The sequence below is a fragment of the Orcinus orca genome, chromosome 12 (assembly GCF_937001465.1).
Source record: "Orcinus orca chromosome 12, mOrcOrc1.1, whole genome shotgun sequence".
In the NCBI taxonomy this organism is placed as follows: domain Eukaryota; kingdom Metazoa; phylum Chordata; class Mammalia; order Artiodactyla; family Delphinidae; genus Orcinus; species Orcinus orca.
The window spans coordinates 81,376,006-81,389,957 of NC_064570.1; the positions used below are offsets into that span (position 1 = coordinate 81,376,006).

General features: G+C 41.6%; 1 protein-coding gene across 4 annotated transcripts in view; it reads right to left on the bottom strand.

Moving 5' to 3' along the window:
* Positions 1–13,952, bottom strand: part of SMAP1 (small ArfGAP 1) — a 143,547-nt gene that overhangs the window by 121,075 nt on the left and 8,520 nt on the right. The window lies entirely within an intron of this gene.

The window sequence follows — 13,952 nt, forward strand, 5'->3', positions numbered from 1 at the left end:
CACACTCCCACCACAAGGAAGGAAGGAGGAAGGGGAGGGGAAGAGGCGAGGAAGGGAGAGAAGGGGGGAGGGAGGAAAAGGGAAGGGGAGAGGAGGGGAGAAAAAAGAAAAGGAGCTCCAGAGGCAACAATGGGAGAGCTGATTTCAACACAGAGCTTCCGCCTTCAAAGCCCAAGCTTTGAGCTACTGATAGGATGCCTCTCAAGGGTAACAGCAGAGCAAAAGTTACGAAATATATAACTACATCATTTTTTATTATATTTACCTCCTTAAACTTGGGAAGAAAGAATAAATATGTAAATAAATTCAAAACATCTATAAAGACTCTATAAAACTAAGAAGATTCTTTAGAGAACTAACAAAATCTACAAATACAGCATTCCTGTGCCATTTTCCAAATGTTGATTTACTTTGGCAAAGAAGTTAAACTGTGGTAATCATTTAAGAGTCCGCTGGTCATCAGGGTGATATAAGATAAAAGGAGAAAATAAAATGAAGCTTAATTTTAAGAATCAATAATCTTTGTTTCACCTGACTGTCCTAAAGTTTAAGCCTTGTCAAACCTATTTCTCACTTTGTTCAGGTGATTATCATTCAGAAATTCAGCTTAAAAGTTCAGAAGTTTGAGAAAGCATATTACAGTTTTCCTTTATTTTGTTTACTTTAATAAATATTCTAGTACTTTTTCTTTGCAAAATTTCTCTCTCAAGCAGAAAGGTATTCAGTATTTACAACTATCTCTTTTTTAAACTATTCTTGACACTATTTCATGAGATGACATGTGCTTTCAGTGAACACAGCAGACACCAACAAACAGCATTCCAAGTTTTAAAGCATGTTTGTATCACAGCTATTGCCAAATCTATGTTTAAATAAACGGGTAAGTAAATACTTAATATGTAATCATTCCTCATTCAATTTTTTTCTTAATATTCTGCCATTACACAGATACAGTTTGGTTAAGCACAAAAACCCAGAATTTACCTCCCTTCTCATTTTGTACAATGGCTGAATTTAAGGAGAATTTAAAAATTGAAAAGCTGAGCGATACCTTCTGTGAAGGTCAAGGGTAGTAACACATTCCAGTTGTCTGGAAGACCATCTGCTGCTTTGGCCTCACAAAGCAGAAAATGTGGTTCACTGCCACATCCTCTCACTGTCACAGCTTGGAGCAAGGCATTTAACCTATTAATTAGTTAATTAATCTCTAATAGGAGATCAGACCAGGTACCTGACAGGTCTCTTCTATCTCTAAACTTTTTACAATTTCATAGTTACAAAAAGAGTAGACTTTTCAGCAACTGAAAATCCGTGCAAAGTGCTCGACTGTCACTTATTCACAGGCTGAGAGCATCTAGGGCAGGGGTCCCCAACCCCTGGGCCGCAGGCCATACCGGTCCGCAGCCTGTTAAGGAACCGGGCCGCAGAGCAGGAGGTGAGCGGCAGGCAGGCAAATGAAGCTTCACCTGCCGCTCCCCGGCGCTTCCCCCCCCGCCGGCGCTCCCCCCGGCGCTCCCCACCGTCGCTCGCAGTACGGCCTGAACCATCCCTCCCCTCTGCCCCCGGCCACCGGCAGTGGAAAAGTTGTCTTCCACGAAACCGGTCCCTGGTACCGAAAAGGTTGGGGACCGCTGATCTAGGGGTAAATGGTGTGGCTGGCACCAAACTCAGAGGAATGAATGTTCCTGGAATGACCCAACAACTGGTCATGAGAAAAATGTGAAAATGACAGCCATCCCCACCTCCAAATGAAGGAGCAAATCATAAAAGACTAGAAATGACCAATAGCGTATTAAAAATGTTCGATTTAAGAGTGTCAAAAAATGCAATATAAAAGTGTGACACCGCCTGCATCAACCCCATTTACTGAAACTTCTCAAGAACACGAATGCCCAGGGACAGGCTGGGGGCCCGCTGGCGGGCAGGCTTCCCCTGCAGCGCTCCCAGGGGCGCCTTCCACAGCCGAGATCTCTCTGGCAGCAGGGCTGTCTGCAGCCACAGGAGTTAGAAAGTAAGTACCAGTCCCTGAGGGAACAGATCAGTTTAAACTACTTTTGAATTATCGATACTCTTAAGACACTTACTATTAGCAAGTATTCTGTGCGGAGGACACCCTCAAACCTCCTTCAGCACCCCCCGCCGTCACTCTCGGGGAGACTTCACCTAGCTGACCCCTCACCCTGCAGACCCCCTCACTCTCGCTCCTCCCCAACCCTTCCACATCCGTCCCGACCTTCTTCTCCCGTCCAGAGCTAACCACGTCCCGTCGGCAACTAGTCTTGTGTTCACGTGTTAACTATATACGCCACGCTTCCTTCTTGGAGAGCTTGCCCGCTCTTGGCCTTGGAGAAGGAACACCACCTGCTGTTCCTGCAGCCCCCCTTATGACCCAAAGAAAGAGACAACCGCCTGCAGGAAGCCAAAGGGCAGGTCAGACAGACTCAGGAGCTGCTGAGGCACAGGCAAACAAACGAGCAAGGCAGGCAAGTGGTGAGGAAAGCAGAAGCAGGCAAGAGGAGCCACGCCCCAGGGGCCAGAGGTGCAGAGCCACAAAACTGGCTGCCCGGGGACCTTCTAGCTTCCCAGGTCAGGCTGTGGATGTTCTTCTGCTCACTCTGAAACCAGCTAAGACAGGGCCATGGGGACAATATTGATCTGTTCACACAACCGCCCAACCCCTCCCGATTTCTGGGGTGCCAGAGGACGGAAAGCTCAAAAAGCTCTACTTCTCAGATTCCTTTGTAGTTAGACTTCCAAACGAGAATTAGTTTCTACCAACTGGATGCAGTCATGCAGTACTTGAAAGCAAAAGTGAGGTAGAGACTATCTTCCTGCCTTTCTGGCTGTCTTTCTGCCTTTCAAGAAAACCAGAAGGTAGAATGTCTAGTCTCCAGCTGAGTCTTGGGTGAGAAGCAGCGGTTCTGACGGATGACGGGAACACCCCACATTCCACTAACGGCTTGTAGGGGTACCAGGGCAGCTGCAGCTTTCTAGTCCCAGGGTCACAGCTAACTTGGGGCTTTCTCACACTGAGCAGTCCAGGGACAGCCTTTGGGCTGGCGGCTCCCTGGCAGGTCAGCCCTTCTGTGATCTGGGACTGGCTCTTCCACCCCTCCTAGGCCTTTCACAAGCACCTAATTTCCTATAGTAAAGCATTTCTGCCAACACACCTGGAGTGTTCTGTTTTCAGAGCTGAAGCCCTACTAAAACAACCTCAACTTGTTTACATACGAAAAGAATATATGATTCTAGTATTCAAAACCAGTGGCTTGGGCTTCCCTGGTGGCGCAGTGGTTGAGAGTCCGCCTGCCGATGCAGGGGACACGGGTTCGTGCCCCGGTCCGGGAAGATCGATCCCACATGCTGCGGAGTGGCTGGGCCCGTGAGCCATGGCCGCTGAGCCTGCGCGTCCGGAGCCTGTGCTCCGCAACGGGAGAGGCCACAACAGTGAGAGGCCCGCATACCGCAAAAAAAAAAAAAAAAAAAACAGTGGCTTTTATAAATCTGACTACACAAAGTTTTACATCAGCTAAAAAAGAAAAAGTTAGAAAAAGAAAAATATTGAGTGAGGTCTTATTTTCCAGAAAGAGAATCACCAAAGTCACAGAGACCCTCATCAAACACTTAATATACTGCATGAAATACTTCCAAGAACCACTGAGATAAATCAGCTTTTCAGATACTGCTTGTATCGTGGTTATTCAGTTTTCATAAATAACGTCTTAAACTGGCAGCACACGTCGTTCTCGTGCCGAACATGCTTCTCCCCCTCATCGGACATTTATTCATTCAACAAATATTTACCAAGCACGACAAAAATCCCTGACTTCCTACACCCTAGAAAGGGAGACAAATATTAAACAAAATTAAGTACACATGAGTGAGGACCTAACCTAACCTAGAAGCGGAGGCCAGGCCATATGCACATCTGGAAGCACACTCCAGGCAGAGAGAACATCAAGTGTGAAGGCGCTGCGACAGAAGCCTGGTTAGTAAGTTCAGGGGCAGGGAGGGCGGTGTGGACTGCTCTAAGGGCTTTGGCTTTTCACTCTGACAGACAAAAATAATGGAGGGTTTCCGGTACAGCAATGACATGATCTGACTACCTAGCCTGACTTTTTAAAGATCATTCTGGCAGCTGGGTTAGAACCGGCCACAGAGGCAAGAATAAAGCTGGGAGACCAATTGGGAGACTACTGCAGTTCACATGGGGAAAATTCCAAAGTTTGGGGGCTGAGCAAAAGGGCACAGTAAGATGGGGAAGACTGTCCAAGGAGCAGGCCTGGAGGAGGAAGATGAAGAATTAAGTTAAGCCATGTTAATTTCGAGCCGCTGGATGAACAACGCACGCAGTTGGATATATGAGTATGGAGTTCTCGGATGACATCAAGTTTTTAGTCTGAAGATATGTATCAGGAAGTCACCCACTCACAGTCAATAATTAAAAGCAAGAGACTGTATGAGACTGGCAAGGAAGAGAATACAAACGGAAGCAAAGAGATTCAAGAACTGAGTCCTGTGGGGGGGGCAAGCCTCCCTCTTCTTCTGATCAAACAAACAACAATGCTCAATGCTGATTTACTTAGGTTAACTCTAGTTCCTTTTCTATCCCCTACGATGGAAAGTCAAATACAGACAGCTCTGGGGTCAGGATTCATTAGCGCCTTATACAACGTCAATTTGTATGGCAATGAGCAGCCATGCCTTACGCACAAGAGGTGCTCAGAAAATACATGTGAAATGAATACTTTTTTAAATACATCTCTATTGGAGTATAATTGCGTCACAATACTGTTAGTTTCTGTTGTGCAACAAAGAGAACCAGCCGTATGCATACATATATCCCCATATCCCCTCCCTCTTGCGTCTCCCTCCCACCCTCCCTATCCCACCCCTCTAGGTGGTCACAAAGCACTGAGTTGATCTCCCTGTGCTATGCGGCTGCTTCCCAATACTTCTTTAAGTAACCCCTGGATAAAATATAAGTTAGGGATCAGCATTAGAGGTTCTGGTGTATTTTCATGGTTTGTTGCCATTCATTGTGTTCTTAAAAAACAGGATAAGGAAGAAGAGAAATTAGTACCACACTCATCACTACATTTTCAAACACTTTCTTAACAGCTAGTCAGTACGCAAACAGCTCCATGATAATCCTTTTTCTGATCCAGCATCCTTAAATGAGTAGGGCCTACCATAAAGAGCCAACAGCTAATTTATTTACTCCCTAATCACTGTCTTTGTAATAATAGTTTATTTGAAGGGTTTTTTTTAACTTCTTTTGTTCTCTTGGTATGTTTACACAGACTCCCAGCATGTTCAGAATAGCTGATAGGATGTTGAAAAACAGTCATTCGGTATGAGATTACATAAATGTCCAGACACATACTGTCAGTCAAGACTACATGACTAATGTAGTCTTCTAACTGAAGAGAAAAAAAATTGCACAGCAAGGTGAACTGAACATTTTTTAAGTCCAGAAGGGTCCTCCTTATTTGCTGATGGCTTGTTTGAGTTTATTCCTTAGGCACAAAAACTAGAAATTTTTCCTAACTTTTATTATCAAAATTTTTCAAATACAGAAATACATAAAGAATAGTATAGTGAACACCCACATACCCACTGCCCAGATTCAATAATTGTTAATATTTTGCCATCTTCATCTTTTGTGTGTGTTGAAGCTTCTTAAAGTAATTTCAGGCAAAAGACATCACCCCCCTAAATACTTCAGTATGAAGCTTTAAAAAATATGTTTTTTCCCCATAACCACAATTACCACACCTACCAAATTAACAGTAAGTTCTCAATGTCCATACTCAGTACATATTCTACTTCCCAAAAATATGCCTCCAAAAAATTTTTTTTGTAAAGGACTTTTTCAAAAAGTATAGTGCCTTTTAACTTTGAAGAGCCCCACTCCCAGCTTTTTCCTTACCACTGACTTGGTAAAGAGATGTTAAACCCAGGCTTAACATAAATAATAATTACAACCTCTACTTTAAGTATTTTCAGGGGACACATACATATATGAAATGTCTTCTGATCAGTATAATGCTCCTTACTTTGTGTGAATTCTAAAAGTAACTTGAAAATAAATATTCAAGGTGTACCATAAAGATTAAAGCTCAGCTGAGTGGTACTGGTCTAAAGATCTGTTACTCAGCTGTGGCGGATCAGTAAGTATTGTTTGGGACTGATACTCTCCCTCTATAAAAACTTTTAGACTAAAGGAATTTAGTATAGATCTGATGTGAATAAATAAGCTTATTCAATCTGAACATATAGTAACTTTAGCCGTTACATACTAAGTAATATATACATGTGTTTTATACATTCGTTTAAACATATGAAAATATTTTTCCAGGTTTTTCCAAGTACATTTATATCTCACGAGGTGTGGGCTGCAGACTATCACCATACTTCGAATACCTGATAACAGTTTCACTATGAAATTTAAGAACCTCAACGATTTTTTTGCCTTCTAGTATGCCTTGTAGCTTTTACCTGACGGCCGGACATGCCCTCCCGGGTAAAAGAAACTGCTGTAAATAGGCCTCAGCAATGTGGTGGTGAGGGGCTGGCGAGTGGAGCGTGCTATAGCCCTGTGACTAGGTTTCAGTTTGCCAGTGAGTCTCTGCCTCTGTACTGGGAACGTCACAAACCTTCTCCGTTTCTTCCCCCACCCCCACCCCCACCCCCGCCCCGCCCCCTTCCTTCGGGTGGACAGGACGGCTAGATTAGGCAGGAGTTGGGATTTCCCTTCTATCACTCGAAAGGCTAGAGCTGCCTGGAGTTAGGTACTTCCTTCCCGGGGTCAGTTAAGCTCTATTTAAATAGTTTCTCCCGAGGGCCTACCTTGCTAAAAAGAACAGAATGCTGTGGTGCATTTCAAAATGGTTCCTTCTCCCCTCCTCCTGCCAGAAGCACTAGGAGCTTTTCTCCGGCATGCACTGCGCTGAGCCCCTTGAGGTTGAGCTCACAGACATATTTGGCCCTCCTGAGTACCCCCAGGGGGAGCCTCCAGCAATTCATCTATTGCAGTTTGCGTTTTCCCAGCTCAGTACTGGTTCCCAGAGTTGTGATGGAAGTTGTGATTCTCTGTATTCACCTGTCTCTGCAATCTGGGGGACAGCAGCTTGCCCTACGACCTCATTTTTCTGATAGACCTAAGAAGAGCTGTTGATTGTTCAGCCTGCTCAGCTTTTCCTTGTTGTTAGGACGGAGCGACACCTGAACCTCCTTCCAGTCTCGAAGCCACATCCAAATCCGGAAGTCCCCTCCACTATTTTTTGAAAACTAGAAAAACATTTTAGGTAAAAATCACTCACTGTTTCCTGTTGTTTACAGGCATACTTTAACAAATAAGTTAAAAACAATCAGAAGTGTAACTGCCTAAATGTGGGACAAGAGATAAAAGCCCAATAAAGAAGGCAACCACCTGATAGCCTTGTCTTATCTACGGAAGTGAAACCGCTGTCTCCACTAAAAAATTCCAAATAACTAATTTTCAGTCAATAATGAGAGGGAAAACTGCTTCTGTACAATAGTTGAGCACAATTTCCACAGGGAAAAATTATTTATTTGAATGTGACAATACGGGGGAAGTAATAGCAGCAACAGACTTGTGACCTTTACATAAAAAATAATAATTTAATGGAAACAGAAGAGGAAACCACGTTACAAAGAAGAGAAAGTATCTGTATCAAATATTTCAATAGAATTTATCTTTTTCTTTTACTTCCTATAATAACCACATCAAAAAGTTAACCCTTCTGAAATAATCAATTACATCTATAAACATGTTAAATACAATTCAGAAAATTTTCACAACAATAAAACTTAGCCAAAATCAGGAGGAAGAAGCAATTTTCTTACATCTGAAACCTTGGACAATTCTCTTAAAAAGTAATTGGGAGGAAAAAGAAAGCAAAAAGTATTTTTTGCTTTATTTTTAAAATTCAGCTATAAAGGGCACTTTAAAACTGTGCGTCTATGACAATCTCTTCAGCATTTATATCAATATGTTAACAAGATTGCCATGTCTTTTTAAATGTGTGTTGCAAAATGTCTCCCTCTGGCACCCAAGCTTTCATTCCCACATCTGAATTACTCTGAAATCCTTCCAGGTGGGAACAGAGAGCATCAGTACAGTTTTCTTACTGAATTATGAAATAAAATACGATGAAATGAGATACAATAAAACAAAATATGAAATAAAACAAATACAGATTGTCAACTTTCCTACCACTAGATTACAATCCCCCCCCAACACTCCTTCCCCTGGAAACCAGGAGCCCTTTAAGCCTCGCCTCAGGGGGCTCCAAGGAAGCTTAGCCCACCTTCCTTCCTCCTGCAGGTCCTAGGAAGGATCCAGCAGGTGGGCACAAGAAGTCGGCAGGAAGCAGACATGGAGATGCCGTGCTCCAGCAGGGCATCTGAAGTGGTTAAAGCAGTTTCTTAAAGTCCCTCATGGTCTACTCCAGCACACCAAAACAAACATCTCACATGAGAAGCAGCACAATGGCCTGGAGGGTCTCGTCGGAGTTCAGTCAGAATCCTGGCACCAAAGCAACTCTGACCAAGTTAAAGTCTCAGGGTTCCCATCTCTAATGTGGGAATTCTTATGCCCTTGGGATTGCTGTGGAATCTCACAAAGTACTTATATGAAAGCAGGAAAAGACTCTGTTCATGGGAGAAAGAACTGACATGGCTAAGTGCTCTGGTCAAGCAGAGTAACAGCACAATTTTGCACCTCGAGAGAAGGTACCATGTTTGATTCCTCTTTAAGTACCTAGTAAAATGCATGTGGTTGAAGTGTTCAGTGAAGTTGTACACAGGACTGCACCTGCTTTCTCTTTATCTTCAAAACTCACTCTGGCAGACAACAGATCTCTTAATCTCTTAAGAATTAAGAGATTTCAGGAACCTGACTTTAATTACACACATTTCAGTTTATCTCCAATCACACTCCTTTCTCTGCTGTTCAAAAAACAAGGTTGTTTGTGGATTCACATCCAACATTTACTGACTACTTATATATATCAGACTCTGTATAAATGCTTCATATGCATTATATCATGCAAAAACCATCATGGATAATCCTATCAACTTATCAACATGTTTATTAAGATTATACAAGCTTAATATGAAAATGGTATACAGGAAACATCACCATCAAGGAGAAACAATTGAGGAATATCCACCTATGCCCCACTCACCATTAGGAACGTGATATTTAACTTTAAGTAGAACAGTTTAAAATGCAGAAATTTTCCCTCTTCTTTCCTTTAATGAAAGTCTAACTCTTCTAACATACTGAGATTTTAGTTTTCATAAGAATAACTATCCAGGGTTACAGACATAAAATCATACGCACTGTTCTTTGAGGGGGTGTAAAGCACAGTTAAAGCTGATTTTGGAATCTAACCACCTATGTAAGACGTGACTTCTTCACACTCTTAAGACTGGCAGGTACAGCTCCCTATTATCAAGGTCATGCCCCATGGTCTGCCATCAAATGTAATGCACAATTCTGTTCGGAGATATCTATTCAAATTTATGTCTTTCTATCATGAGCCCTGATACTGGAGTGGAGTACGCTATCTCCACTGAGCCAAAAAATAGAATTTTACTCAACAGCAGCAAAGAATTATTAAGAAAAGCCATAAACTTAAGGAAAACCCCTCTGTGATTACAAACTCTAGATGCTGAAAGGGCATATTAATAGAGCAATAACTTATCTTTGCAGAGTACAACAGAAAGCCATTAAAATCAGGGAATCTATGACAGGGGAATTCCTTATATGTACAACCACATAACAAGTAAATTTTAATTTTTTTCAACAAATTTCAAGAAACTGCAGCAGACACACAACTAATAAAGACACAATCCAACTTAACTACCTTCTGGAGAAGGAAAAGATACATAGGCATAGACCTGCCTTCAAGTGCTTTACTAAGCTGGGAGGGAACCTAAGCAACTGAAGACTTCCAAGGGTCCCAGGTTGCTTATTATGATTTGAATTTCCTTCAAATAATGATTTCCAAGTCTTAGGAAGCGGGCCACTGGTCTCACAACAGATAAATTCCAACATCACAGAATGAAAACACCGTAGAGCTCCTCAGAGTTCACAGTACTAAGTGGCATTCTTTTGGTGAATATTATGGTGATCTTATCTATACACTGTATTTGCATTACATCCCTACAGATTATCATAGTGCCTAATAGAAAATCCTGCACCCTAGGGGCACCAAAAAACTGACATTCTAAAGGCGCCATAAGGAACTTCAGAGCCTTGTATGAATAACATGACTTCCCAAGAAAAAACAAAAGGTTAAACCAATAATTTCCAAACTATTTTTAAGTACTCATTAGTATTCTGATAGACTTGAAAATGGGGGGGGAGGGGGAGGGGGAGGGAGAGGGACACCAATCAAGGATCCTTTACCCTTTAAGCCAGGATCAAGAAGACTACTACTGGGCTTCCCTGGTGGCGCAGTGGTTGAGAGTCCGCGGTCCAGGAAGATCCCACATGCCGTGAGCCAAGGCCACAGAGCCTGTGCTCCGCAATGGGAGAAGCCACAACAGTGAGAGGCCCACGTACCGCAAAAAAAAAGAAAGAGTACTACTTTTGCAAAATCTTTACTCAGACCATGGAAGAGGAAAATTACTTCAAGAGTGTATATGTTGTACAGACTTTTAAAGTAATTCAGAATCTGCTATATAATCTACAGCAATTGTTATACCGCCAAATGAATAAAACAACATACTGGTACAGCATTTTACTTTTGAAAAGTAAAATGAGCTACCCTCCCTCACCCCCAATCCCTGGCAACCCCTGATCTATTTTCTATAAGTTTCACCTTTCTAGAAGTCCATATAATTGGAATCATATATCATGGAGTCTTTTGTGTATGGATTCCTCACTAAGCATAGCGTTTTTGAGATCAATCCACATTACTGACTGTATCACTAGTTTGTTTCTTTATATTGCAAAGTATTATTTCATTGTATGGAGGTACCATAGTATGTTTATGCATTTATCAACTGATGGACATTTGGATTGTTTCCAGTGTTTGGCTCTTATGAATTAAAGCTGCTATTAACATTCTAGTACCAATTTTTTCTTATTCTAAATAAGAGTCCTTATCAGATATAATATTTTCTGCAGTTCATGATTTTCTCTTTCATTTTAAAAATGTCCTTTTTTTTTAAGGGAATTCCTTTATTTTTATTATTTATTTATTTATTTATTTATTTTTGGCTGTGTTGGGTCTTTGTTTCTGTGCGAGGGCTTTCTCCAGTTGCGGCAAGCAGGGGCCACTCTTCATCGTGGTACGCAGGCCTCTCACTATCGCAGCCTCTCTTGTTGCGGAGCACAGGCTCCAGATGCGCAGGCTCAGCAGTTGTGGCTCACGGGCCTAGTCGCTCGGCGGCATGTGGGATCTTCCCAGACCAGGGCTCGAACCCGTGTCCCCTGCATTGGCAGGCAGATTCTCAACCACTGCGCCACCAGGGAAGCCCCTAACAGTGTCTTTTGAAAAGCAAAAGTTTTTAATTTTTATGAAGTTCATTTTCTCAATTCTATCTTTATGGATTGTGCTTTTGTATCCTATCCAAGAGATCTTTGCTTAACCCAAGATCTCAGCAACTTTTATTACTCCTTTCAAGTTAATTTTCAAGCACAGTATGAGTTAAAGGTCGAGGAGTATTCTGTCGTTGTATAAAAGATTATCCTCTCCCTACTGAATTTACCTTGGCAATTCTGTTAAAAATCAGCTGACCTTATATGTGACTCTATTTCTTGACTATTGTGTTCCATTGATCTATGTCTCTCCTTAGACCAATACCACTGTCTTGATTACAGTAGTTTTATATATTTTTTTTTAATTTTATTTATTTATTTTTGGCTGTGTTGGGTCTTTGTTGCTGCGTGCGGGCTTTCCCTAGTTGCGGCGAGCGGGGGCAACTCTTCGTTGAGGTGTGCCGGCTTCTCACTGCAGTGGCTTCTCTTGTTGCGGAGCACGGGCTCTAGGTGCGCAGGCTTCAGTAGTTGTGGCGTGTGAGTTCAGTAGTTGTGGCTCACGGGCTCTAGAGCGCAGGCTCAGTAGTTGTGGCGCATGGGCTTAGTTGCTCCGTGGCATGTGGGATCTTCCCAGACCAGGGCTCGAACCCGTGTCCCCTGCATTGGCAGGCAGATTCTTACCAACTGTGCCACCACGGAAGCCCAGTAGCTTTATATTAATTGTTGAAGACAGGTTGTGTAAGAAACCCAATGTTCTTTCGCTTTTTCAAAATTGTTCAGATTTGGGGGTCTCCTTTGCATTTCATTATAAATTTTAGAATCAACTTATCAATTTCTACCAAAAAAGCCATCTAAGATTTTTACTGGGATCATACTGAATCTACAGATTAATGTGGAGAGAACTAAAATCTTAAAAAGATTGTGTCTTCTAATCCATAAACATGGTACATCTCTCCATTTCTTTAGGTATTCTTTAATTTCTCTCAGCAATCTGTGGTAGTTTTCAGCATACAAGTCTTGCATATATTTTGTTAAATTTATCACTAAGTTTTCATATTTTTTTACAATTGCAAATGGTAAGTTTTATTTCAACTTACCAACTGTTTGTTGCTGGTATATAGAAATAGTTAATTTTTCTATAATCACCTTGATTCCTGCAACCTTGAAAACTCAAGTACTGGTTCTAATACCTTTTTTATAAATTTCTAAGGATTTTCTACATAAATGGTCATGTTGCAAAGAGTTCGTTAAATGACTCTTGTGTGCATATGAGAGTTTAAGAATAATTTCTGTGAGAATGGCTAATTTAAACTGTACTCACTTCACCACCCTATGCCCTCTTAAGTACATCCAGAGCAGTACCTATTATAAAAATCTAGGTTCAATATACAAGTTTATCACAAATTCACTTGTGGTAAGCAGAATAATGGCCCCAAAGATGTCCAATACCTGGATCTGTAAATATGTCACCTTCCACGGCAAAAGAAACTTTGCAGGAATAATTAAGGACACTGGTGTTCTCCTAAATTATCTAGGTAAAGTCATGCGATAGTGTTCTCCTGAATTATCTAGGTAAAGTCAATGTAATCACAGCAATGACAGAAGCAGAGAGGCAGAGAGAAAGGATCTGAAGATGACACCCTGAAGATGGAGGAAAGGCGTGAGGAGGCAAACATCTCAGGTGGCCTCTAGAAGCTGGAAAAGATAGGAAAACAGATTCTCCCCTACAAACTCCAGAAGAAACAGCTTTAATTTTAGCTCAGTAAGACTCATTCTGGACTCTAACCTCCAGAACTATAAGATGATAAATTTGTGTTGCTTTAAGTCACTAAGTTTGTGATAATTTCTAATATCAGCAACAGGAAATTAATATACCAGGAATGATCATTTCACTTCAATAAACACACTTCTGCTAGTTTTTTGGCACCGTGCACCATCACCACCCTACACTAAAAGCAACTTTCAAGAGTAGAAATGCATGAACTAAAAAAAAATCTAGACCGTATTACTCAGCCAAAAAAAGAATGAAATATTGCCACTTGCAGCAACGTGGATGGACCTAGAGATTACACTTAGTGAAGTGAGTCAGACAAGGACAAATACATAACATCACTTATATGGGGAATCTGAAAAATAAAAAACACAAATTGGGAATTTCCTGGTGGTCCAGTGGTTAGGACTCGCGCTTTCAGTGCCGAGGACACAGTTTCAATCCCTGGTTGGGGAACTAAGATCCAACAAGCTGTGCGGTGCGGCCAAAAAATAAAATAATAACTAAAAAATAAAAAGTAGCACAAATGAATCTATATCAGAAACAGACTCAGAAACACAGAAAACAAGCATATGGTCACTGAAGAGTGGGGGAGGGACAAGTTAGAATTATGGGATTAACAGATACAAACCACTTTATATAAAATGGATAAAAAACAAG